Here is a 27173-nt window from a genome sequence, read left to right as displayed (position 1 = left end):
GGATCCTCATTTACCATTTCGAATTTGTCTTAAAGCATTGCTTCATGGAATCTCGATTCCCACCGCCTAGAAGGCTGTTTTTAAACCATATATGGATCTATTCAGGTTTACACACTTTGTGTTCCCCGATCCTTGATTGAAAAACCGATTGGGTTGATCCATATAGATTTCCTCTTGTAATTCTCCATTGAAAAGCGGTTTTGACATCCATCCTGGTAAAGCTCTAAATCTAAATGGGCAACCATTGACAAGAGGAGGCGATATGGAGGCAAATCTCACCATCTTGGTGAGAAGGTGTCATCATAGTATATTCCTTCTTTTTGGGTGTAACCTTTTGCAACAAGCCTAGCTTTGAATTTGTCTATGTTCCTTCCGCGATTTTTCTTGATCTTGAGAACCCACTTGTTCCCAATAGATCTCTGTTTGGAGGTAGATCAACTAAGTCCCATACTTTATTTTTTCTTCATCGACTCGATTCTTCCTTCATAGCTTCCATCCACTTACTTGTATTGGACCCGAAATAATAGCCTCCTTGAACGTTTTAGGTTCATCGATATTTCGTAAGTGCGTGGTCATATTTATCTCCCTTCAATCTCAAACCGACGCGTTTGGGGATATGGCCTCTAACACTCTTACGAGGTTGGGATTGATCAATCATTTGACTAATGCCATTGTTACTAGAATCGGGGTTGATGAAAGTTTCATCTTCGCCTTGTTCATCGGCAGCTATAAGGTTATCAACTTCGTAAAGTTGTATATCCTTATCAACCTCACCCCTCATTGGGTATTGATCCTCTAAGAATCGGCGTTACGTGCTTCTATTTACGTGACATTCCTCGAGTATCCTCCCCAGGAAGACATACCCCTTAGAAGTCTCATCATCTTATAAAGATACACTTCTTTCCGAGAGCACTCAACTTTCCAAATTCTCGATTTTGAGAAGTGACAAAGGCAAAGACACCCCCATGGTCTAAGGTAGTTCAAAACGGGTTATCTACCACCCATAGTTCATAGGGTGTTTTGTCAACAGTTTTTGAAGGAACTAGGTTAAGTATGTGCGTGAAATTGCTAACAATGCATCACCCCAAAATGAGATAGGCAAGTTAGCGAGCCATCATAGATCTAACCATGTCCAGGGGTTCTATTCCTTCTCGAGACACCCATTCTGGCGGGGTATAAGGAATAGTTAGTCGTCTAGCTATACCCTTATTTTCACGAGTTCCTTAAACTCATCGAAAAGATATTCACGTCCATGAATCGGTTCTTAAGGCCTTTATTGTCTATCAAGTTGATTCTCAACTAGGTTCTTGTACTTTTAAAAGCGGTCAAGGCGTCGATTTGTGAGACATCAAGTACACGGTCCCATAACGTGTATAGTCATTTGTGAAGGTAATGAAATACAAAGCCCCATGCCTTGTTGTTACATTCATTGGTCCACGGATGTCCGTGAATAAGTTGTAAAGGATAAGTTGCCGCTTTGGGCTTTCCCAAAAGGTTTCTTAGTGGCTTTTCCAAAGAAGACAATTTTCACGAGGTTTCCATTTTAACAGAGGTTAAGTTACCTAACAACCCTCCCTTGCTAAAGCGGTCTATCCCATCGTGGTCCAATATGTCCTAGTCTAGCATGCCACAATTGGCAACCAACCATTTTAGACATAAAACTTCAACCAGTGCTAAAGTGTAATGTCATAAAAGAATTCATTAAATAAGCATGACCTATCAAACTGTTATTTAAAGATATCTCAAGCGAGTTAAGGAAAAAATTAAACACATAGGATTCTTGAAGTAATTTCAAAACCGATAAAAGATTTCTCCTAATTGAGGGGTACAAAGAGTACTTCTTCAATAAGGATGGATCTCCCACTCGCAAAATCCAACCTACAAGTGCACGTGCCCAAAACATCGGCTACACTTTGGTTTCCCATGTGGACTCTCCGAAGTTCCTTGTGGAAGTTTCCTAAATCTTCAAACGGGGACCTATTCCGGCTTATGTGGTGCATCATTTCTTTGAATCTACAATCCAATATTGTGATGAATCGACAAAGATGATGGCGATTTTATCACATTGACAAGATTTTAAAGTAAAACTCACCTCGGAGAAGGACATGCCCTAGCATAAAAGTCCCATCCGATGACAACGGAAGCATTCAACACTAGTCATGTCTATCGACTTCCTAGGTTTCTTTTGTCGTGGGGTTAGGCTTGGCCTTTTCCTTGCCTTTCCCTTTTCCACTTTTCTTGTTCCAAGGAGCCTTCCTCTTTTTGGAGTTGACAACATTTGCTTCGGTTTGAACAACGTGCTTTTCATTAAGAAGCCTTTGTTCCTCAAGCTCACATTTCCTTTGCACCTGCAAAGTTTGTGATCTTGTTGTCATCGCGTCAAGATAAGACGAAATTGTTCCCAAGTTTTAGGTAAAGACCTAATGACGGCTTGAATTTGTTGTTCATTTGACAGGACTGTCCCCGCTTGGGCTAACTTCAAAGAACCATGTTTTTCATCACCGTGCAATGTTGGTCATAGAGGTATGGGCGACTTGATAAATTTGTCAAAGCTCGTTTGTAGCCTCTCTCGGTTTGTCGCGATCGTTCATTTACCCCCCAAGGTCCGCCTTTTATTACTTCCCATAGCTCTTTAGCCGATCCAAGGCCATCATACCGCATCATGAAGTCATTCCTCATGGTGCCAAGTATGGCAATTCGGGCAACATTATCTTTGCTTGTATACTCATTGTACTTCTTAAGTAATGCAAATATAAGCGACTTGTGTTAATCCTTCCGCCAAATGGGTTACGCTCTTCGTCTCGGTTATTACATCAATGACCTTCCTATCTCGCGAATTAGCCTAACTTTCCTAGACCAAAGTTCGTAATTTTATCGTTTAACAAGTCCTTTTCGGTAGCATCGTAAATGCGGGGATTTTCCATTGGGTGCCATTCTATCAAGTTTGAATTCCAAAAAATAAATACTACGAATAAGAATCATCTCTTAAATTAAATCTAAGTAATCCATATTTTCACATATGAGATGATCATGATAATCTACTAGCATGATTCTAGCCATTAAATAAAATCAATGCATTTGACTATCAATAACATAGAATATGCAAAAATCTACTACTTAAATTTCCATTTCATAAAATTGTTTCTACAAAAGGAGTTTCCTATCTTTCAAAAACAATGTAGAACTAAACAGAGCTAGTCAACCATGAACATAGAAGTCGTCCCGGGTGCCTGAGGAGTCATCCTCATCCTCACAATCACTATCGGCCATTTGAAAATTACTAGCCACTTCCTCTGTTTCCCGTGAGGAGGTGGGAAAATAAACCCCGATGACACATCATATGGATTTGGTTCCTTAGCATCATCCCATAATCGATGTAGGAGAGATTTAAGTGGTCGAGCCTCATTCCTATCCCGAATAGACCTTGGGGCTCTTTTGTGTATATTCTCGGTGATGGTGGCTCTGTCTCTATCTTATCGATTTCAAGACGGTACTCTTGAAAGTTCTCCTATTGCTTAGCGGTCATGCATTTCTTGGAAGCCCGCCTCTCCCAAGATCCGTTTTAGTTTTCCTACAAGTTTGGTCTACATGTGACTTAGGCATTGTGCCTTAGTTTTCATATTATTTGTTGATAGAAAACAAACAATTTTATATACATGCAATAGTAAAAATCCGTGATTCAAATAATTCTTGCATGGTAAAAATAAACATCCTAATGTCAATTTTTAATTGTGGAAAAATACATGTGGAAAAAAAAAAAATCCTAAAATTTATAGAGAAATAATCTCGAAATAAATTTCCATGTAAAATTTCTAAGAAAAAAAAATTCCTAAAAAAATTTCCACTAATTATTTCCCATAAATAATTTATTTTGCAAAAAAATTAAGCAATCTCTAATTAATTTTAAACAACCTAATTATTTAAAAATTAATTAAAAGATTTTGAAAAAACGCAGTTTTCAAAAATTATAGATCACAAGATCAAAACCGCAAAACAAAAGCATGCAAACCATGGAAAACCGCTCGATGCCAATGTAGGATTTTATCGATATCTCATGCATGATTCCTACGATATATATATAATTACATTATACCACATGCATAAAATAGCGCGGTAAATGTAAGATCGTGCCTTGGTCACATCTTTCAATTTGAAGTTCCAAGCTTTGATCTACGGAGAAGATGTTCTTGCACACTCAAGATCTTTTTCTTCTTAACTTTGCCGAGTCAAGTTCCAACCTCGAATCGGAAGCAATTTTTTTTTCACCTAACCAAGAACCAAGAACTAACAATGGCTAGGAAGGATACCACCTATGGAATCTCCACAAATTACCTGGGCTTCTACTTTAGAAAATGTTGGAGGTCGCCATTAAAAGAGAGAGAGCTTTTCTTGTTGTTTGGATGATTAATATGTGAGAGGTGGGGGTCTATTTATAGAGGTTCCCACCTCCTCAATATTGGATAGGATAGAGTCCTATACTCATCTAATATCGATAGGATAGAGTCATATACTTTCATCTAATATCGATAGGATAGAGTCCTATACTCATATAATATCGATAGGATAGAATCATATATACATCTAATATCCGATAGGATAGAGTCCTATACTCATCTAATATCAGATAGGATAGAGTCCTATACTCAGTGGTTTATCCTTATCTTGGTAGGCGTCTATCCAACCTTATTTCCAACACAACTGCCACCAACCATACATTAGTAATTTGCAACCATCTTAGCATCTCAAGGTCTTAAAACATTACGAAATGTATAGTAGTATGTAAATTGAGTAAACAGTCAATATTTCTAACACTGAGGTGGGAAGGGGTCTGTCACTTGTGCTTTTGGAGTAAACGGTTGATTGAATACGTGGAAAACATGCACTATACTAACATTTCAAAATAAGAAACCTTCCATAAATGAGTTACAAAGAGTATTGGTAGCAATGTAGTACAAGAAAATCACAGAGAAAGCCTAAGGACACAACAAATAGGTTCACGCTAGTTCCGTCTGTACAGTTAGTGGCAGAAATAGTAGTATTACATTCTATAAGAACCACAAGCATTTCAAAAGTGCAAAAATTTCCTACCCTCAGTCGTATATTTCAATCAATGACCAAGAATATAATCATAGACAATGCTATCTATGTTTCTAGGGAAATCTACAACAAGAACCGTGTAGTACACATTAGCTTATGAACTGGTAGAAAAAATAAAGGTGTGAAGTAGTACACATTATCTATGTTTCAGTACATGTCCTTATAGTATTCTACTTTAATAACTTTCCCAAACATATATATATATATATGCCAACAACATATGTAACTATTTCATTACACAACTGAAAAATGAGCAAATAACAAAAAGCCAACTGTTGAGTTGAAAACATAGGCATAGCATATAAGAGAAAGAGCTACTGAAGATCAGCATATACTTTAGTTAAACATGTTGATTAGACATAAAGATAATATCCTTGCTGGAATACCACTACTTCTAGAAGACGAAATAGCAGATACAAATACGTTCAACACGTACAGTCCTTACCATTTAAAAACACACAGTGCTACTGCATTTAGAAGGTAGATCCATTATATCTGAAGTTGGAACCTTACAGGAACCCTGCATGGTACAAAATAAATGATCATCAATAACTTACTAAAGCAACACCTAATAGCATGAAACAACTAAAGATAAGGTATCCTTGAGGGGGTTAGAAATTTTATCAACAAAAGTTTTGATGTGCTTCTGAACAGTAGAAGTTGTTCACATGATCTAGTGCTGGTGTAAAGTATGCAAACCCTGTGCATTTTCTTGTACCTGATGGGCCTGAACAAACAGGAAAATGTAATGAGCTGACAGTGGCAGCCACCACTAATGCTTCAACTTGTCTTTAAGGGTAGAAATAACTTGCCTTTGTATCATAAAATTCGAAGAAGAAACGATTCTTGGGGACAAACAGCTTGGTTTCAAGTATAGTGGCAATTGCAGCACTTATTAATTTTTTGTTTGTGTCAGGGTTAAGGACCCCAATAGATACCAGCTCACCATAAGCTGAAGGTTGCTCGGTTCCACCGAATGCAATGAGAATGGATCCCATAAGCACAATCCTAACATCTATATAACAAAGAAGGGAGGAGTGGGACAACAAATTCCATCTCATAAGGTGATATTTGATCGTGTCACCTTCTAATTCTAGCCACTAGATTTTTTTTCTAGGGTGAGTTAAGAAGTTTTTTGGGGTGAGTTTAAAAAAAATTCTCACCTCACCCGCCCCACGCAAAAAAAGTGTGGATTGTTTTTGGGCTGAACTTTTATGAGCTGTTGGGCTCTGAAAATATGAGTAAAAGGGGATATATGTACCGCACTGGGGGGGCGGGGTGGATATCGTTGGGAACCGAAATCGCTACAGATCCGCGTTGCGTCTGGGTGCGAGCAAATACTAGTACTACACAAACAAAAGCAAACTAGTTAGATATTATATAGTAGACAAACAAAGAAGTAAAAACGTTAGAATCCTTCACAATATTATGTATTCAAAATCATTTAAAGGTTACAAGTTTCTAAAATTCTAATTGGTTTCCTTAAGAATACCTCAACCAGGAAAATCTGAAGTTGTTAGTGATATTCCAGTCCAACTAATGATCACCTTGTCATAATTGAAGATTCTACTTGCCTACTTGGCATGTTCCTAAACCATTATCAACCCTATTTTGCTTTCCTTCAACATAAAGTCGTATCAATCCTTTATAAACGGTGCCTATATTACTAATCCTCTTATATTGTATCACTCCAACCTCCACAATTCTAGAATAAAATAATTGCATGTGAAGATAAAGTTCAATATAGATTTTTTGGATAAAATAAAAGCCCAACTAGTTCATGTAGCCAATAATGACTATGAAAAGTTAGACCACCAAGAATCAGTGTCGATGTTAAGAACCGAAACAACTAGAGCACCTACACCAAGAATTTGTAGTCATGGTCTTTGGGTGGGAAGAAGTAAACAAAAACTGATCGCACTATTGTGCACTTCATAATTCAACTTGTCTCGGCATTTTCGCTTGCATAAATAATCCTTATAATAGTGACAAGAATAAACAAGAAAAAAGTATTTAATTGCATATGAAAATATTGAATAATCTTTCAGCAAACAAGGCAACAAACACCAACCCCAATTTTATCAATAAAGGCATAAGATACACATATGTACCACAATAAATGAAATGAGAAGGGAATAATCTACCCAAAAACTATTCCTGCGTGAGCAAAAAATTTCTCTTTTTTTGTTTCTTTTGAATATTAAGAATATAGATATACATATAGGGCAATAGTATCCTTCGATTGTAGACCATGCCGACAAAGGGGCTGAGGAAGTTTAATTAAAATGCAAAGGTGCACCTAAGTAAGCAGGCTTTGTATGAGCAAGAATGATAACTGTGAACAAGATTTCTAAAGGCCCTAGCCTTACCTTTTCTAAGAAAAGAATCACTTGAACAGGTTCTTAAGTAACTCAAGGAACTCATGAAACCAATAAAAGTAACCTTAGCTCACATAAAAAACCACAAAGATGTAACATAAGAAGCAACATAGTTTTCAAGCCCACGGTCAATGCTCTTGCCCTTCATTTAGTGAAACCAAGAACAGTCCATCATGTACCATCTCTATAGGCTAACACAAATATTTAAAACAAAAAAGGACAAAACAGGTAACCAAAATGCACCCACCAATTATAGCTCGTTGGTAAGAAAACACATACAAAATCAAGCTTTAACAATCTCTCTCTTCAGTAAATCCTCACTAAAAGTTGAGTTTTCATTCACAAACAAAGACAAAACAAATACCAACGAAAACTAATTCACCTAAAAATTGTGCGACCCTGACAAATAAAGGAAACTAATTAGAAACCACTTCAACATAGTTCACAAAACACACTTTCATAAATATAGATTACTCACCAAGATAAGTGCATACACATTATCCAAAATCAATATATACTAAAAGAGCTAAACTTACCAGGCAATGGAACAACGAGAATATGACCAGCTTTAACAACAGTACTACTCATAGCCTAACATTCATAAGATTAGAAACAGTAGTAGAATACCTTGCTGCAATACCCCCCAACGAATCCATAGGCATAACAAGATAAGAAAAATAAATAGCTGGAAGAAAATTATCAGTAGAGTTAAAACAAGTACAAGGCTATGGAATAACTGAACTCTCCCCAACATCAAGTACATTATCCGGTATCGATTTGGCATCTCTAAACTGATCAGCAGAAACAAGACCAGCAGAAACAAGACCAGCTAGAGAATACCAAACCAGTAATAAACACAAGCGTATATCCGAAGAGCGTGTTTTATAACGCATAGAAACAGATTTATGGATACCATCTACACAAGAACAAGTAATTAATGGGGGTCATTAAAAAGAGTTGGGAAGGAAGGATAAGGTTTTTGAATATCTAGGTATGAGACATCATTTGCATTGGTGGTTAAACGAAAAGATACTAGGTCGATTCGAAAAAGGGCAACGACTTCCTAGACTTTGAGGTCAGAGTAAAAAGTGAAACCAAACATTGCATTGCAACAATCAAAGTTTGAGCATTGTTCAATTGTTGATTTTGAGTGGACTAGTGTACATAACCAAAAAGTTTCAGCAAGTTCTTTGACTGCTTTTAGAGTATGTAAATAGAGAGCTTAAGAGTATACGTACAAAAGAAAATGAAGTGTTTTATACAATCAATAACTGGAATATTTTGAAAAAAATTCAAATCCAGAACATAACAGCAACAAAGATTGAATTTTTTACCAAAATTACCAACAAAACTCATTACATTTAAACGGATACCATAGAGTTCAGAGAAACCCCAAATCGAACAATCAAAGAGAAACAAGTTCATAGTTGAAATAAAACATTCAATACCAGCTGGTAATACTGTGTTACCAAATGCTAGGAAATTTCCCTACCAAAATAGAAAACCTTTAAAGAAGAATAAAAAAATCCCCAAATCACAACCTTTGCTCAGCTTTTCTAGTTTGAGTTTCTATTCAAAATTTAGTAATCTTAAAATCAGATTTGAAATTAGGCAACAATTTTGATGAACTGGGGTTTTGGGAAACCAAAACTTGGAAAATAACTTCAATTAAATTAAACTTGAAAACCAATAAACGAAAATTATTAAAGTTTGGAATTTGTATAATTACCTTAAGGAAGAACAAAACAGATTTTTTTCATCTTTCACTGTCGAAGTGATGCATCCACCCTCCACCTTCAAATCCCAACTGTAGAGGAGTAATATCCTCATTAAGGAATATTACACACGCGCGGAGCATAAGCGAACTCAAGACATCGAACTCCAAGACCGATCTGTGAGCAGCTTCCTTCATGTAGGTGGTATACTTAAGCTCGTTCAAGAATATCTCAAGACGAATAAATGACTGGAGACATAACGTCTAAGATAAAAACACCACCAGATGTAATCATCACCAAAATCTTATCTTTACATCCCATCACCGGGAAATATGGACTACTGCACCAACTCCCAATCAGCACACAACTCCTACTAAAACCAACCTAACACACATTTATAATCGCTACCCTACATATGTACAAGAGAGTACACGTGTCACAGCCCGAATTTCTAAACAATTAAAAAAAAAATGAATATTTGAAATATAAATATCTCAAACATCACTTGGTTCAATTGTCTAAAAACTCAGGCTCTGACGGGGTGGATACAACACATGTCAAAACCTAAAACCCACATCACAACAGGATCAACTTAACAACAAAAATCTCCAAATTCTTCAACTATCACTTTATTAAAAACTTTCTTCCATCCCAATACAAACATAAACAAACTTTTTAAGAATAACAATTTCCAACATCGTATTCTCATGTCATATAAAAATGTAACCTACGTTATTACATCCTTTCAAAAGATTAGACCTAATAAACTAAACTCCCAGACTGCTCCAGGCGAGAATCCCAATCACACGCCGCGGTTCCACTGCCTTCCACCTGTGTTCCCAAGAACACACCCACGTTGCCAAAACAAAGCAAACATGGGTCAGCAAAAATGGATTTTGCTGGTATGAGTAGACTAACCACATATAAACATTATCATACTTTAATCCAAACAATCACTTTATATTTTTCCATAACTTAATCATTCTCAGCTTGGAAGACAGGTAGTTCCATCATTTCAACCGGCATATTGTCTTTCCAAGCAAAACTTCCATTATATTAACTCATTCAAATAACTCGTTTTAATATCTAAATCATTTAATTAAAACTTACCGATATCCATTTCTATATATAAAGGGTAGGGCCAGTCCCCCTCAAGACAAAATGTTATTAAGTCATACCCTCCTGCAAAAGAAAGTTATAACTTCTATATAACCTTTGTAGATATTATATTAGGCATTCAAAAGTAAACCCAAACACACTCGCACAATCAAAGAATACAACTAACCCATGGCTTAATACCTTAGTTCCTCTCTAGGGCGGTCAAACAATCGGTCATTCATGGCACATTCATGAATACGGGGTCATTCATGGCACATTCAATGAATACCCATATATAACGCTAACGGGCCATTTATGGCACATTCAATAAATGTCCACCTAACTTATGACATCAACAGTCATAAAACTCAATTCCAAAACTTGAGGCGTAGAGAATTATAAAAGAGTGCGGTAAATTTTGTTTACGCATTATTGAAATTTATTGTATATATTATTTCAGAGAACGAAGGAATATCTTGATTCATGTATTTTTGGTTTACGCGTTATTAATATACCGATGTCTAAGTGTCATAACGTTGTGTATAAAACTGAAATATCACATAGTAGTTAATACACATACACACGTATATTTAGAAAGGTCTTAGCCTAAAGCCAAGCATGTTAATAGCCCTAGACCTATCCTAATAGCCCAAATCATAATCCGAGTTAAAATATCAAATTGGGTGAACTTGTCAAAGTCAACCCTAGTCAAAGTCAACTCTGGTCAAGGTCAACTCTGGTCAAAGTCAAAGTCGACCTGCCAAGGGTCAACAGCAGTCAACCAGTCTAAACTTATCTAACCCCAAAAGCCCAAAGCCCAAAGCCTAAAGCCCAAAGTCTAATACAAAAATCCAAATTTGAAAATCTAAACTAAAGCCCATAAGTGAGTTCGGCCCAAGCCCAACTACAAACCAAAAAACGACTGTTCATCTCCTTCCTTCCTCCACCACGGTTACCTCCACGCCTATATAGCCACCACCGCCACCTATAACCAAAATATAAAACCCACGGTTTGACTCTTGGAAAAAACCTATGTATCTATACCAACAATTCGCGATTCCCTTATACTGTAAAAATCCAAATTCAACGCCATTAACAACCTTTGGAGCTTCGACAGCTCCTCTACCTACTACGAAATCAACTCTCCAACAATCCACCTCAACCCAACAACAATCGCACAACAAAAGCCATACCAAACAATCATTCAAACAAAAACATGACGACTTGGTTCTGGTTTGAACGCCATTAATCCCACCACCACCAATAACTTCAATCGTCAGAAACAATTCAAAGATAAAACATTCCTCAAACATCAATGAAAACAGTTCATGGTTAAACGAAAAAAAACAGTCATGATTACACTCACAACAAGTTTTGAAAAAAAAGAAATAATGAAATACTCGATTCCATTCATGGTTAAACAATAGATAACGTCTTTAACCGTCCATCGATATCAGGCGACGAAGTTACAGTATATCAGTTATGCGTTATAAGTCTAGTTTTTCTTTGTTAGGCCATTTAGTTCAAAACGATACATGCCACATGCGTATACAACCAAATTTTCAACAGTCGACAGGCTACATGCGTCTACATGCTACAGTCGACAAAAAAAAAACAATGATCCAACAGTAAAACAATGTTTTAAAGATTTTCAAAGTGAAATCTTTTATATCGTTGAATGTGAAAGTATCTACTCACCTGTAGCGCTCTCCGATTATCAGCCTGCTACCAGAAAAACCTTTTCTTTTCTTCTTTCAGTAAAACTCCCATTTTTTTTTTCTAAAACCCTCGCTGTGTTTTTTTTCCCAAAAACTCTACGTGAGAAAACTCCCCGAAAAACAAGGACAACACTTATCCATTTATCTACGGGCTTTTATCCGTCCGTAACTGCTAGATATCCTATAACTGTTTTATCTATTATCTATTTTCATTATTATCTTTATTATTATTATTATTAGGAAAATAAAAGAAATAAAACACGGGGTGTTATAATATACACACCTTAAAAGGATCTCGTCCCGAGATTCAAGGTAGAGTGTAGATTAACCAAACAAACAGTACGTCAACCAATAAAAAATGAGACATACGTGTATACGTAAGTATACACACCTTAAAAGGAATACACATATACAATATCATATAGATAGACATACTAATATGCAAAACACATACTTTGAAAGTGTGTATATATACGTATTGAACCCCAGAAATACGTGTATATGCTAGCATACACAACTCAAAAGAATAAATGTAATTAGTTTTCTTCAATTGCCAACACTTAATTAAAATCATTCTTTCACAGTTCAACAAATTCATATCATCAACGACTTATACTATGTCCACTATCACATAGGATCAAACACCTACAATGTGATGCATGCACACTGGCTCACACGCCAACGATATGCAAGTATACACTAGTTCACACACCAATGATGCATACTAATTCTCTACCATCACATAGGATCAAACACCAACAATGTGTGGTATGCACACTGGATCACACTCCAATGGTGTACATGTATACACTGGATCAAACTCCAACGATGCATACAGAGAGATGTTATGTATATTGGATCACACACCAACGATATACATAACTTGGACAATAAAAAAAACTTTCAAATCCAACCTTTATCAAAAGGGTTTTCCTTATTCCTTGGGTAAATTCCAAATTACTCAAATATGAAATTTTAAAATAACACTTTCTTCTTTAACCAATACTTACTTAAAATCGAAAACTCCGTTAGGAAAACAATACTATAACATGCTGAACAATTTCAATTATAAATTTCATAAGAAACTAACCATTAAAGCAACCAACATTTTATTTTCATAATCATACGATAATTCCTTACATGCTAAGTACCAATAAAGGAACTAGTAAACAACAAATTCAAACATACCTAACATTAACCAGTGCAGTTCTTAGCATAGTGTCCCAACTGTCCACATTTATAACACTTGCCTACTAGTTCATTTGGTTTAGGACATCTTCGAATAGTATGCCCAACCTCCCCGCAGCTCAAACAATTACCATCAAATCTCTTTTTAGCGAAGCACTTAAGGCCCTTATCCACATGCTTACTTGTTTGCCTATTATATGGGTGATGCTTGACTTTTTCTCTGCCTTGGCGTGGGTGACTAGAAATAAGGTGTAAGCGGCTTGTTTTGGGGCATTCTCTTTAATCTTATCATCTTTGGGTTTATTATCCAATTGTTCATATCTTAATGCCAAATCTAACACACGATCGAAAAGTTTCAATCAAAGGGTATCAAATAACTTCGATAGATATGGCTCTAGTCCACGGATGAACTTCGGTTCTTCTTTACTTGGGTATCCACTAGATAAGGAGCATACCTCGATAGTTCATTGAACTTAGTCAATGCATCTCCGTAGCTTTTCCCCTCCTTGGGTCGGATGAAAGAATTCCTCGCTTAATTGCTCATAACAACATTAGGAACAAACCTTCCCTCAAATCTTACCTAGAAATTCTCCCAAGTCATAGTTCCCACATCCACATTATCCTTGATAGACCTCCACCAAAATAAAGCTGACCCCTCTAACTGGTGAGAAGCCAACTCTTGCTTCTGCACCTCAGTGAGTTGTATCTTAGCAAACACGGACTCACACATAGTAACCCATTTCTCAGCATCAATGGCCCTTTCTCTCCCTTGAACTTCTGACCTCTTAAAGTAGCAAAATCCTTGTTTCTCCTAGCAAAAGGATCCCTTAGATTAGCATGTTGACCCCTCTGAATAGTTTGTACCAACTGAGTTAATATTGATCCCAAATCAGCATATATGGTATTACTTCCAGTACCAGTAACGTCATTGTCATCTCCAGCCATCACCTAACAAAACTAACTTCTATTAGTACTTCAAACATTTTAAACTCAAACACACCCAATCACCACATTCCGAGGATCACCTAGACCGTCCCAATCTAGGCTAACCTAAGCTCTAATACCAAAATGTCACAGCCCGAATTTCTAAACAATTAAAAAAAAATGAATATTTGAAATATAAATATCTCAAACATCACTTGGTTCAATTGTCTAAAAACTCAGGCTATGACGGGGTGGATACAACACATGTCAAAACCTAAAACCCACATCACAACAGGATCAACTTAACAACAAAAATCTCCAAATTCCTCAACTATCACTTTATTAAAAACTTTCTTCCATCCCAATACAAACATAAACAAACTTTAAGAATAACAATTTTCAACATCGTATTCTCATGTCATATAAAAATGTAACCTACGTTATTATATCCTTCCAAAAGATCAGACATAATAAACTAAACTCCCAGATTTGCTCCAGTGAGAATCCTAATCACACGCCAGCGGTTCCATCGCCTTTCCACTGTGTTCCCAAGAACACACCCACGTTGCCAAAACAAAGCAAACATGGGTCAGCAAAAATGAAATTTGCTAGTATGAGTAGACTAATCACATATAAACATTATCATACTTTAATCCAAACAATCACTTTATATTTTTCCATAACTTAATCATTTTCAGCTTGGAAGACAGGTAGTTCCGTCATTTCAACCGGCATATTGTCTTCCCAAGCAAAACTTCCATTATATTAACTCATTCAAATAACTCGTTTTAATATCTAAATCATTTAATTAAAACTTACCGATATCCACTGCTATATAAGGGTAGGACCGTGTCCCTGCACAAAATGTTATTAAGTCCTACCCTACTGCAAAAGAAAGTTAGAATTTCTATATAACCTTTGTAGATATTATATTAGGCATTCAAAAGTAAACCCAAACACACTCGCACAATCAAAGAATACAACTAACCCGCAAGGCGAATACCTTAGTTCCTCTCTAGGGCAGTCCAAACAATCTGGTCATTCATGGCACATTCAATGAATACCCGGGTCATTCATGGCACATTCAATGAATACCCATATATAACGCTAACGGGACATTTATGGCACATTCAATAAATGCCCACCTAACCTATGACATCAACAGTCATAAAACTCAATTCCAAAACTTGAGGCGTGGAGAATTATAAAAGAGTGCGGTAAATTTTGTTTACGCATTATTGAAATTTATTGTATATATTATTTCAGAGAACGAAGGAATATCTTGATTCATGTATTTTTGGTTTACGCGTTATTAATATACCGATGTCTAAGTGTCATAACGTTGTGTATAAAACTGAAATATCACATAGTAATTAATACACATACACACGTATATTTAGAAAGGTCTTAGCCTAAAGCCAAGCATGTTAATAGGCTTAGACCTATCATAATAGCCAAAATCATAATCCGAGTTAAAATATCAAATTGGGTTAACTGGTCAAAGTCAACCCTAGTCAAAGTCAACTCTGGTCAAAGTCAACTCTGGTCAAAGTCAAAGTTGACCTGCCAATGGTCAACAGCAGTCAACCAGTCTAAACTTATCTAACCCCAAAAGCCCAAAGCCCAAAGCCTAAAGCCCAAAGTCTAATACAAAAATCCAAATTTGAAAATCTAAACTAAAGCCCATAAGTGAGTTCGGCCCAAGCCCAACTACAAACCAAAAACGCACTGTTCATCTCCTTCCTCACTCCACCAGTGCCTCCACCGCCTATACAGCCACCACCGGCCACCTATAACCAAAATAAAACCCACGGTTTGACTCTTGGAGAAAAACCCTATGTATCTATACCAACAATTCGCGATTCCCTTATACTGTAAAAATCCAAATTCGACTCCATTAACAACCTTTAGAGCTTCGACAGCTCCTCTACCCACTACGAAATCAACTCTCCAACAATCCACCTCAACCCAACAACAATCACACAACAAAAGCCATACCAAACAATCATTCAAACAAAAACATGACGACTTGGTTCTGGTTTGAACGCCATTAATAGCTGTTCAAACCTTCACAACACTCCTACTATAATCCCACCACCACCAATAACTTCAATCGTCAGAAACAATTCAAAGATAAAGCATTCCTTAAACATCAATGAAAACAGTTCATGGTTAAATAAAAAAAAAAACAGTCATGGTTACACTCACAACAAGTTTTGAAAAAAAAGAAATAATGAAATACTCGATTCCATTCATGGTTAAACAAAAGATAACGTCTTTAACCGTCCATAGATATCGGTACGGCGAAGTTCTGATATATCAGTTCTGCGTTATAAGTCTAGTTTTTCTTTGTTAGGCCATTTAGTTCAAAACGATACATGCCACATGCATATACAACCAAATTTCCAACAGTCGACAGGCTACATGCGTCATGCATCTTTACGATCGACAAAAAAACAATGATCCAACAAGAAAACAATGTTTTAAAGATTTTCAAAGTGAAATCTTTTATATCGTTGAATGTGAAAGTATCTACTCACCTGTAGCGCTCTCCGATTATCAGCCAGCTACCAGAAAAACCTTTCCTTTTCTTCTTTCAGTAAAACTTTTTTTTTTTTTTTTTTTTTTTTTTTTTTTTCCAAAAACTCTACGTGGGAAAACTCCCCGTAAAACAAGGACAACACTTATCCATTTATCTACGGGCTTTTATCCGTCCGTAACTGCTAGATATCCTATAACTGTTTTATCTATTATCTATTTTCATTATTATCTTTATTATTATTATTATTATTATTAGGAAAATAAAAGAAATAAAACACGGGGTGTTATAACACGTGTCTCAAAGATCAATACTCCCTTAAGCCTATATATACCACCTACTTGAACTACGTGAGACCTGATTCTTCTCTCCCCTTAAAATCAAGAGAGGATACGTAGGCAGCTCGCTCATTAGCGAACTCGGTCTCTCCAAAACCCAAACCCATCTTCCTCTCTTTCATTGTATGTAAAGGAAAATCAAAACCCACCTTTACACCAACAACTTAATTATAATTCTGATTCAGGCTATCACAAAAAAAGTGGGGATGAAAGTTCATCTCTACGCTTTTCTCAAGTTCTAATTTGTTTTTGGTATATATGTTATTATTAGGTGGACCTTTGCCTACAGTTCTTGACTTCACACATGTATCCAACGGTTTAAACCGTAGCAACAGCCACAGCTAATTAGTGTGGGTTAACAGTGGCTGAAGGATGCAAAATTGTTCCACGGTCCTTTTACGAGTAGAGACGGTCCAAAATTGTTGGGTATCAAGCGAGGGTAGTCGTGGGGAAAAAATCCGGGCATTCGTGGCCAAAAGCCCATTTTCTTGTAGGGATTATTTTTATATTTTTAGTCTTACTCATACCAGCAAATTCAATTTGCTGATCCATGTTTGCTTTGTTTTGCAACGTGGGTGTGTTCTTGGAAACATAGATGGTGGAGTGCAATGGATGAGAACACGTGATTTGGAGTTGCTCTTGGAGTCTTCTGGTTTAAGTTTTTATGAAGTGTACGGTTTTGTTTTGAGACAAATATAATAGAGTTGGTTAGTTTCTTTGTAGTTTAATAATGTGATTGAAGAATTGTCTCTTTTGGTTTTAAATTTGATCTCAGATTTTAATATTGTGGTTGATAATATGTTATTAGAGTTTCGTTTCATCCTGAAAATTCAGATAATTGAATAGGATGACAATTGAGATAATTATATCTTGGATAATTTCTTATTTTTAAATTTCTGAAAATTTGGGGTGTGACACCATAACATAGGCAAATGATATATAGGAATTTTAAGATCTTTAATTAAATAATTTCTTTAACCATGACAACTCTGCTGCGGTGTGAGCCAAAGATCGATACTCTAATTCTGTACTTGATCTTGCTACTGTTGATTGTTTCTTGGCAGACCAAGCTATTGGTGTATGCCCATAATAAACTACATATGCACTTGTTGATCTTCTGTCAGATGGTGATCCAGCCCAGTCAACATTTGAATAGGCATTGATTCTTTGATAACCATTTTGTAAACCTTTAGTAATGAGAAGTCCATGAGAAATTGTACCTTTTAGATACCTTAGGATTCTTTTTGCAGCTGCAAAATGTGTAGTTCTTGGACTATGTAAATATCGAAGCACTTGATTCATAGAATAAGCTATATCAAGCCTTGTCCATGTGAGATATTGCATAGCACCAACCATTGATCAGTAAATAGTACCATCCTCTAAAAATTTATGGTGTAGACATAGGTGTAGCACCCTCCATATTATGTTTTTTTTAACAAATCTACTATGTACTTAGATTGACAAATGAACATTTTGTCCTTGGATAATCTTGTAATATAGGTAATAGAATAATTCCTGATCATTTGAGTTTTCAGAGACGTCATCAAAATCTGCTGTCAACCAATGCAGCTCGTTATTTAGGGCATTCCCAATACAGGTGAAAAAGAAGAGAATGTGAAAATTTTCACCTCTTTTTTGTTCAAATCCAGTGCCCAATGCAGAGATGAAAACGAGGGTGATTATTTTCCTACGTCATTACCAGGGTAAAACCTTCAACCGAGATAGTGGCTGACTTGTGAACTTCGGACGGGATGTTGGATTCTGTCTCGTGTGTGTGTGTGTGTGTGTGTTTTTTTTTTTTTTTAATGGGTTTTTTTTCATTCCGTCTCACATGATTTTTCGATTTAGTTTCGTTTTTTTTTTAAAGTTTTAGACGGGATGTTTTTTTTTTTTTTTTTTTTTTTTTTTTTCCGTTCGGAGCATTTTTTCGATTTTTACGTCCATACGGAATCTAACATCTCGTCCGAGATTATTTTTCACCTTTGCATTGAGCAGCTTCACCTTGTTTTTCACCAAAACGGTGATAAGAGAGGGAAATTGATTACGTGGAGGTGATAAGAGGGGGGAAATATTGACTTGTATTAGGAATGCTCTTAGCAAAAAGCGGTTTGACGCTACGTCATGTAGGGCATTTGATGTTGTAGGAATAACGGCTTCCTCCTTCCAAGCGGTTTCACCCTGTGTGAGTGAAATTAATTTCTTCTCACCGCATATCCCAAACACCTTGTATTTATTGATACGAGCATGATAAACTAGTGCCCAGCGAGCTTCAACGCATATAGGAGGAAGAAGAGCCACGAATTCGCCAGTGACAGTTAGAAATGTAAAGTTGGTCAGGACTAGGGGTGAGAATTTGGCCCTAACGACCCTAACCCGGCCCTGACCGACCCGACCCTAAGCCCTATAAAGCCCTCACAACTAAAGCCCTCACAGAGTTTAGGGGCCGGCCCCCCCCTCTAATGCCTTCTAGGCGGGGCTAGAGCTAAGATTCTAAAACATAGGCCCGACCCTAATCCGACCCTCATTAGCCCGAATACCACAACCAAGCCCTAACCGCCCCTGTTTCACACTTTCACTATAAATACACATACCATAATTGTCCAACTCTTTGTTAAATATTTTCAATTAAAATAACATTGTCCTTTATAATTTATCACTTACACCCAAGGGTACTTCCAATAACTTGTCTTATATAACAAAACTTTGTCAACTTAGCGTACCATGAAGAACAATGAGCACTAGCCTAATAAAAATAAGACTTTATTCCTTTGATCATCAAGTCAAAGTCCATAACTTATTATTCTCAATTTCTTTTCTCACTTATTTCTTATAAATTATATTTTTATTCACATCCAAGCCAAGTCTAAAACTAAAGGTTTCCTTCCACACCATTAAAGCAAAATACAGAGCATACATTTGTAACATAAAAACCAAAAAACAACCTTTGTCAGAAAAATGACATTTGTAATCTCAAACCTTTCTCCATCACTTGTTCAAAAGCCAATATTTTCATTTCCATATACAAAGCTTGAATCACTTTTAAATTAGAAGAAATGTAATATTATATTTGTTTGAATCTATTATAGAAATAATTTATGATATTACAAATAGTTTAACAACTTCTATGACCCTTAACCAAAACTATTATGTTTCTTCTTTATATCTATTACTTCTTCCTTTAAAATTATAATATAATTATTTGTCTATGTATTTCAATGTTAAATGTAATTTTAGTGAGGTTTGAGTACAAGGAAGAACAAATTCCGAACTCTCGATGTATGTCTTGATTCATTAGATTGTGGATGTGCATTTTAAATTTTTGGACTTATACATGATTATTACTAGATTGGTTGGACTTTGAGTTTGTAGATTATTATACATTTTTGTAATATAAATGAGTTTTAAAACTGATGTAGTATATATATATATATAGGCCCGGCCCTAAAGCCTTTAAAGAGGGCTTAGGGTAGAGTCAGGGCTTGAGGTTTAGACTTGTGACCCGGCCCGACCCTATACTGACTTTAGGGCCGGGCCGACCCTAATATCTGAAGGGCTTTAAATGTTTAGAGCCGGGCTAGCCCGACCCGGCCCATTGCCCACCCCTAGTCAGGACAGTAGATGTTTGTAAAGAGGAGTAAACCGTCCAATGAAAACTGCACTTCTAAATCCTTAATATCTATGCCGTAGCTGGGGACAATTATCAAATTCTTTACTTCCACGTTACGTTGTGGGTTGAAGAACAGGTAATTTAACTCAAACTTGGTTGGGACATAATCTCGGTTCTCACTAACCAATGCGAAAACAATTTCTTCGTCTTCTTCTGGATGCTGGTAAGCACGGTCCAACAAAGCCTTTGTAGGGGAGCGATATCCTCATAAGGCATCGCACTCGCGAGGAGCATAAGCGAACTGAAGACATCGACCTCCAAGACAGGACTGAGAATACCGCAGACACACACGCGTGTCTTAAAGCGGCATAGATGAATCCAAGGCGACCTCAAGACCGACTGCGAAGCATTTCGAGTAGGTGGTGCGAACGGAGATATCTCGAGATGAACACTTCGCCAAATGAAGCGTAACGCCATAGAAACACGCCCCACCTGGGGTAATGATTGCCAAAATCTTAGTGGTAATCTCAACACCGGAAATAGGGACTACCGCATCTACCCCCAATCATAACAGATCCAATTCAACACTCATCCGCGATCTCCACCTTACATTTGTACAAAAGAATACACGCGTCGGAAGGATCTCCTCTCTCAAAACTCTATAAATACCACCCTCCATCGGAACTACGCCGGACGATTCTTCTCTCCCCGTAAAAGGAAAAACGAGAGAAGATACGTGAAGCGGTAAACTCCCACAAATGTAATCGGGTCACATCCAAAATCTAACCCTTCCCGCTCTTCCTAGTTGTAATTAGGAGAAGACCAAAACGCCCTTTTACATTGGCGCCGTCTGCGGGTTTCGATTCATCGAGAGCCACTTGAGATCATCTCTAATTCTCCGACCCCGAAGCATGGTTAGCATAGAAGCTCAAGTTCAACCTTGCTCACCGGTTAGTAACGAATGAGAGCATTTCCTTGCTCGTGGAGGAAAATGCTACCTTACGCTCGGTGGATAGTTATCAAAGAACAACAAGTCGGAAATGGAGTCAACACAAGATCAATGACGTTAATCGCCAGCTTTAACGAATTGTCCCAAAGGATTGGCCGACCTCTGCGAAGAAGGACTCGACCGCATTGTACACAAGATGCTTAAGCGTATCGCAAGATCTCCGTTCACCGCAGAGGTCCTCGAAGAAATCCTCTCCACACGACTTTATCCATACGCTTTCCATGTAATGACGGCAAAGACTGCCTCGGTCGCGATGTGGCTCGCTATATTCAAAGTCCGCACTTTACAAATCCACCCGAAGTTTGATTATCTCCACTGCTGAGATTATTTCCAGCCCGACCTCGAGGATGGCGCCTCGATTGGTTCTTTTCAATCGAGTCCGATTCTATCAACACCTTCGAAAGCGACTTCATCGATTTGTTCGCCCGGCCCGACGTCCACAACAAAGGAAGAAGGCGATCTTGATTCTATGTTTCAATTATCTTTCAAGAGGGCTAAACCATTCGTGGAATTCCTAGGGCCGGTTCAAGGCCGATCTGGCGTGCATGGAAAGTGGCTTTGAAAGAATCTTTAAGCCACAATCGCTTTTTCTAATGCTTGCCGCCGAGTGCGAATAAATGGCGACCTCGCTAGGTCGCTGATGAAGGAACGCCCGAGACAATCGGTCCGAAGCTCTACGCTTCGTGTCGACAAGTACATCAAGTTGCGGGAAACCTTAAAACTCCATGGTTTAGCGGAGAGAGCCGCGAGGTCGCCGGTCTCGGATCGTTCCCCACGGCAAGAAGCGCCAGTCGTCGCTTGCACCAAAGCTTCGTGCCGATCGGATAACAAAGCAGAGAGTTTATCGGTCTCACTCGCCCCCACCACATCTTGGATAAGATCAAAAGCGCCTCCATTTTTCCGCCCAACCATCGCAGCCCGCAGATCGACTGGCAAGCCTTTTTGTGCATTTCATAAAGCAAAGTGCCATGAAACCGATGCATCTTTGGGGGCTCAAGCATTATCTCCAAGACCCGTGGAAGCCGGTTATATCAAACACTACATTAGCATTCCCCGATGGCGACTGCGTCACAAGTTGATAGGCTCGTCGCGGTAATGTAATCGATCTCCACCCCACCGCCACCGCCAAGGGATACAGTGCTCGTCCCCATACGAGGACGCCCCGTGATCGTTCTTCGCCACGAAAGAAGCGCTTTTCGTCCGATCGTGACAATGCTCGCGACTATTCATGTGATTACCTTTCCGGACGATTCCGCGACCTTCCCGAGAAAAGACGCGTCGGGTTGCCTGCTCTTCGGAAGTCTATCATTTTACTTCACAAGCACTCACCCGCGTGCGGGTTCAGTCGCAGCCAGCAGCGATATCACTTTCCGCGAGGCCGACTTAAGCAAAGTTTGCCTTCCTCATAATGACGCATTGGTCGTTCATGTCAAAATCAGCGACTGGACAGTCAAGCGCGTCCTGATCGACCCTGGCAGTTCCTGTGACATCTTATTTTTCCACACCATGCAAGAGATGAACCTCCCCAAGTCCGTTCTCGTCGACCCGATCGCTCCCCTTTATGGGTTCAATGGCTCCAGAGTCGACCCGTTAGTGACATTATCTTACCAAGATCGGTGGGATCTCGAGAGGATAAGATTACCGGAATACTTTCGGTTCTGCGTTTCTCGACAAACAGAAGTCGCCATACAATGCCATCCTCGGGCGACGCTGGATTCATCAGATGCAGGCCGTACCATCTACTTTACATCAAGTTCTCCGCTTCCCAGGACCTCGAGGCATGATGGAACTTCGAAGCAATCAACTTGAAGCGTACCATTGCAACCAGGTCCAATCAACAGATGCACCTGCTCGTGAATTGCTTCCCACCATACAGGAGCCCTCCAGCTACACAATGGCACGGGACTTAGTCGCAGAAGTCCAACCCCGAACTGCCAAGCGTAACGGGGGGCTTCCAGTGAAGTTCTCTCATCCATACCGCACTTTCGACCCGAGTCCACTCGAAGTCCGCCCGGTATGCAGACCTCTAGCATCGAACCAACGTCAGTACCTTTGTCAGTACCTTTGTCAGTTAAAGTTTCAGAGATCGTCCCAGCTCATATCAAGCCGCCACAATTGTCCGCCGCAACCGCTCCATCAATGTGCTTGCAGCCAGGGCCCCCTCCCCAGGTCGTGGATACCCCTCGGCAAATATAGAAGGTCGCTCGCCCACATTCAAATACCGGTCAAATCGTCCCACCAGTGTTTCGATCTCTCCTCCGATAGCGAAGTTGCTAGCGGTGCTTAAGCCACCGTTGTAAAGCCTCCAAATGCGTAAAAAGAAAGAGTGAATCTTGGCACCGAAGACGACCCCAAGTTTGTGTATGTAGGGGCTACCTCGACCCCACACTCGATCACAACTTGTAAATTTCTTATCTATGAATAAAGATGTTTTTGCTTGGTCGATATATCGATGTGCCGAATCGATCCTAACTTCGCGATGCCACAAATTAAATGTGAACCCCAATGCTAGACCGGTTCGACAACGACCTCGCCGACTATCCCCTGCGCTTTCAAAAGCCATCAACGACGAGGGTCGAAAAACTCAAGCAAGTCGGTTTCATCGAAAGGTCGACTACCCCGAAAGTGGATTGCCAATATTGTTGCCGTCCCCAAAAAGAATGGCACAGTTCGCTTATGTGTCGATTTCACAAATGTCAATCAGGCCACGCCTAAAGATAGCTTTCCCTTGCCTCGCATTGACCAACTGGTCGACCAAACCTGTGGTCACGAACTCCTCTCCTTTATGGATGCGTACATGGTACAACCAAATCCCACTCGCCGAAGAAGATCAAGAGAAGACTTCGTTCATTACGGAACAAGGGATATATTGTTACAACGTCCTCCCGTTCGGTCTGAAGAACGCTGGAGCCACGTACCAACGCTTAGTCACGGACATGTTCAAAGACATGTTAGGCGACACCATGGAGGTCTACATTGACGACATGGTGGTCAAAAGCAAAAAAGCTGGCGATCACCTCACCCACTTAGAACAAGCGTTCTCCAGACTACGCCGTACGGGCATGAAGTTGAACCCCGAAAAATGCCTCTTTGGGGGCGCCCTCCCAGTTTTTTAGGGTATCGTGTCGCAGCGTGGGATCGGGCCAATCGACCGGATCCGAAAGCATTCTTGGATATGCCCGATCCACGCACAAAGAAACAGATACAGAAGTTGTCAGGAATGGTCGCGGCGCTTAACCGGTTCATATCAAGGGCCTCAGATAAGTGTAGACCGTTCCTACAGCTCCTCAAAAAAGGCGAGCCGTTCTCATGGAGCGATCAATGTCATCATGCATTCGCTACTCTCAAAGAGTATCTCACCACGCCTCCCGTCTTAGCCAAGCCAGTACATGGAGAGACACTGGGGCTTTATCTGGCCGTATCCGATTTCGCCATCAGCTCAGTTCTCTTTAAAGAGGAGAACAATTCAGAGAAGCCGATCTACTTCACGAGTAAGACACTCACGCCAGCCGAAAAGAACTACTCCTTCCTGGAACGAGCCGTACTCGCTTTGTTGTATTCCGCACGGAAATTCAGACCGTACTTCCAAGCACATCCAATCAAAGTTCTCACCGACCTTCCATTGAAGAAAGTCCTTCATAAAGAAAACAAGACTACTCGAATGGCAGTTTGGGCCGAAGAACTCGGAGAACACCACATAGAGTTCGTCCCCGCGACTTCTCGAAAGGTCGTCGTCACGATTTCCTCATGATTTCCCGGTCGAGGACCCTAATTGGGAACAAGAAACGGAGCTCCCAAACATGCAAACGCGAAATCAAATCGCCTCGTCTCTCTTTGTGGATGGTTCGAAAAACCTCGGTGGAAGCGGCATCGAGTCGTATTAGTTTCCCCGACGAAATATGATTGAAAAGTCGGTTCAAGATTGACTTTGCCACTTCCAACAATGAAGCCGGAGTACGAAGCACTAATTAGGGGACTAAGGATGGCGCTGCAGCTCGGTGTCGAAGAACTCCAAGTCTTTAGTGACTCGCAACTGGTCGTTCGCCAGGTTGCAAAAGAGTACACTACCCACGAAGGTAACCTTTCAAAATATCTTCGTGTCGTTCATCGGGCTTATTGCCTTTTTTAGCGGTACACATACATCATTTCTTGCGTGAGGAGAACCGCCACGCAGACAGCGGTTTAGCTTATTTGGCTACCCGCACTCGAAATGCGTTCCCCGACAAGTTCTCATTGAGGTAGTCGATCGACCTGCATACCAAGTCGACCATACCTTGATGATAAGCGACCTATTTCCTCTCTCCGCCAGTCAGTTGAGCCAAACATGGATGCAACCCATCATCGATTATATCCAAAGACGGCCGCACGCCCCCGAGGTGCGCGTGCGCCCGCGGCGGCGGTCTCTTATCAAGCTCGGCGTTATTGTTTAGTCCAAAACAAGCTATTCAGGAAATCCGCTGGTGGTCCGCACTTACGATGCATTACCCCAGAACAGGGTCAATTGATTTTTGCCGAAATTCACGAAGGCGAATGTGGAAATCACGCCGGCGGCCGCTCATTAGCCCACAAGGCCATCTCTCAAGGATATTTCTGGCCCCGGATGCAGATCGATGCTAAAGCATACGTCCTCAAATGTCTCAAATGCCAAACGTTCGGCCACAATATCATCCAAACTTTCTCCGGCCGAACCGCATATAGCGAGCCCGTGGCCATTTCACATGTGGGGCATGGACATTATGGGACCATTCATCCCACAGAAGAGTACTGGCTTCCGCTTTGTCCTAGCTGCCACCGACTACTTCACCAAGTGGGTCGAGGCCATTCCCCTCGCACACGTCAAAGAGTCCCATGTCCGCAACTTCATCTGGACTCACATTATCACCAGATTTGGGTTACCACATACACCGGTAATGGACAATGGGCTCTCAATTCAAAGGCGAACGAAATCGAAGAGTTCCTAGCCAAGTGGAAGATCATTCATGCGTTCTCTACTCCGCAGTACGCTCAGAGTAATGGTCAAGCAGAAGCCAGTAACAAAGCTATCTTGGAAAATTTGAAGAAAAAGATTGAGAAGAATAAGAGCCAATGGCCAAATCGGTTGAAAAACATTCTATGGGCTCACCGCGACAACAAATTCGCTCCAAGACGGGCGAAGTCGCCATTCTCCTTATGTTATGGCACGGGTTTAATTCCCACCCGAAATGACGATACTACTACTCTCGACCGAACTTGTCGAAGTCAGGCATAACGACTCCGTGTTATCATCCGCGAGGCGTCGACTTCTTTGGAAGAAAAGCGGGACTTAGTCGCCATCGAGTCGCCTCTTATCGACAAACTCAAGAACTCCTCTACAACAAGCGAGTTCATCCTAGGTCTTTTCAACCCGTGACCTAGTGCTCAAAAAGACGCAGGATCGACTCCAAGTTAGCACCCACATGGGAAGGCCCCTACATCGTGGAACGCGTCGTTGGCAATGGAGCATCTTGGATAAGAACCCAAGAGGGCAAGATGTTGCCTCGACCTTTGAATACTTATCTACTTGAAAAATTTTATCAAGAAGCG

General features: G+C 39.5%; 1 pseudogene across 1 annotated transcript; it reads right to left on the bottom strand.

The window, feature by feature from the left end:
- Positions 1-5372: 5372 nt before the first annotated feature.
- Positions 5373-8900, bottom strand: LOC147486161 (lysM domain-containing GPI-anchored protein 1 pseudogene; annotated as a pseudogene). Its single transcript, XR_015202754.1, has 3 exons — positions 8810-8900; positions 8012-8696; positions 5373-5617 (listed from the first exon to the last, which is right to left on the bottom strand). The product of XR_015202754.1 is annotated as a lysM domain-containing GPI-anchored protein 1 pseudogene (transcript).
- Positions 8901-27173: the final 18273 nt, after the last annotated feature.

This window comes from Coptis chinensis, chromosome 7 (genome assembly GCF_015680905.1).
Source record: "Coptis chinensis isolate HL-2020 chromosome 7, ASM1568090v1, whole genome shotgun sequence".
Classification (NCBI taxonomy): domain Eukaryota; kingdom Viridiplantae; phylum Streptophyta; class Magnoliopsida; order Ranunculales; family Ranunculaceae; genus Coptis; species Coptis chinensis.
Note: the sequence above shows the minus strand (reverse complement) of the source record. Positions and strands in the feature narration are given on the sequence as shown.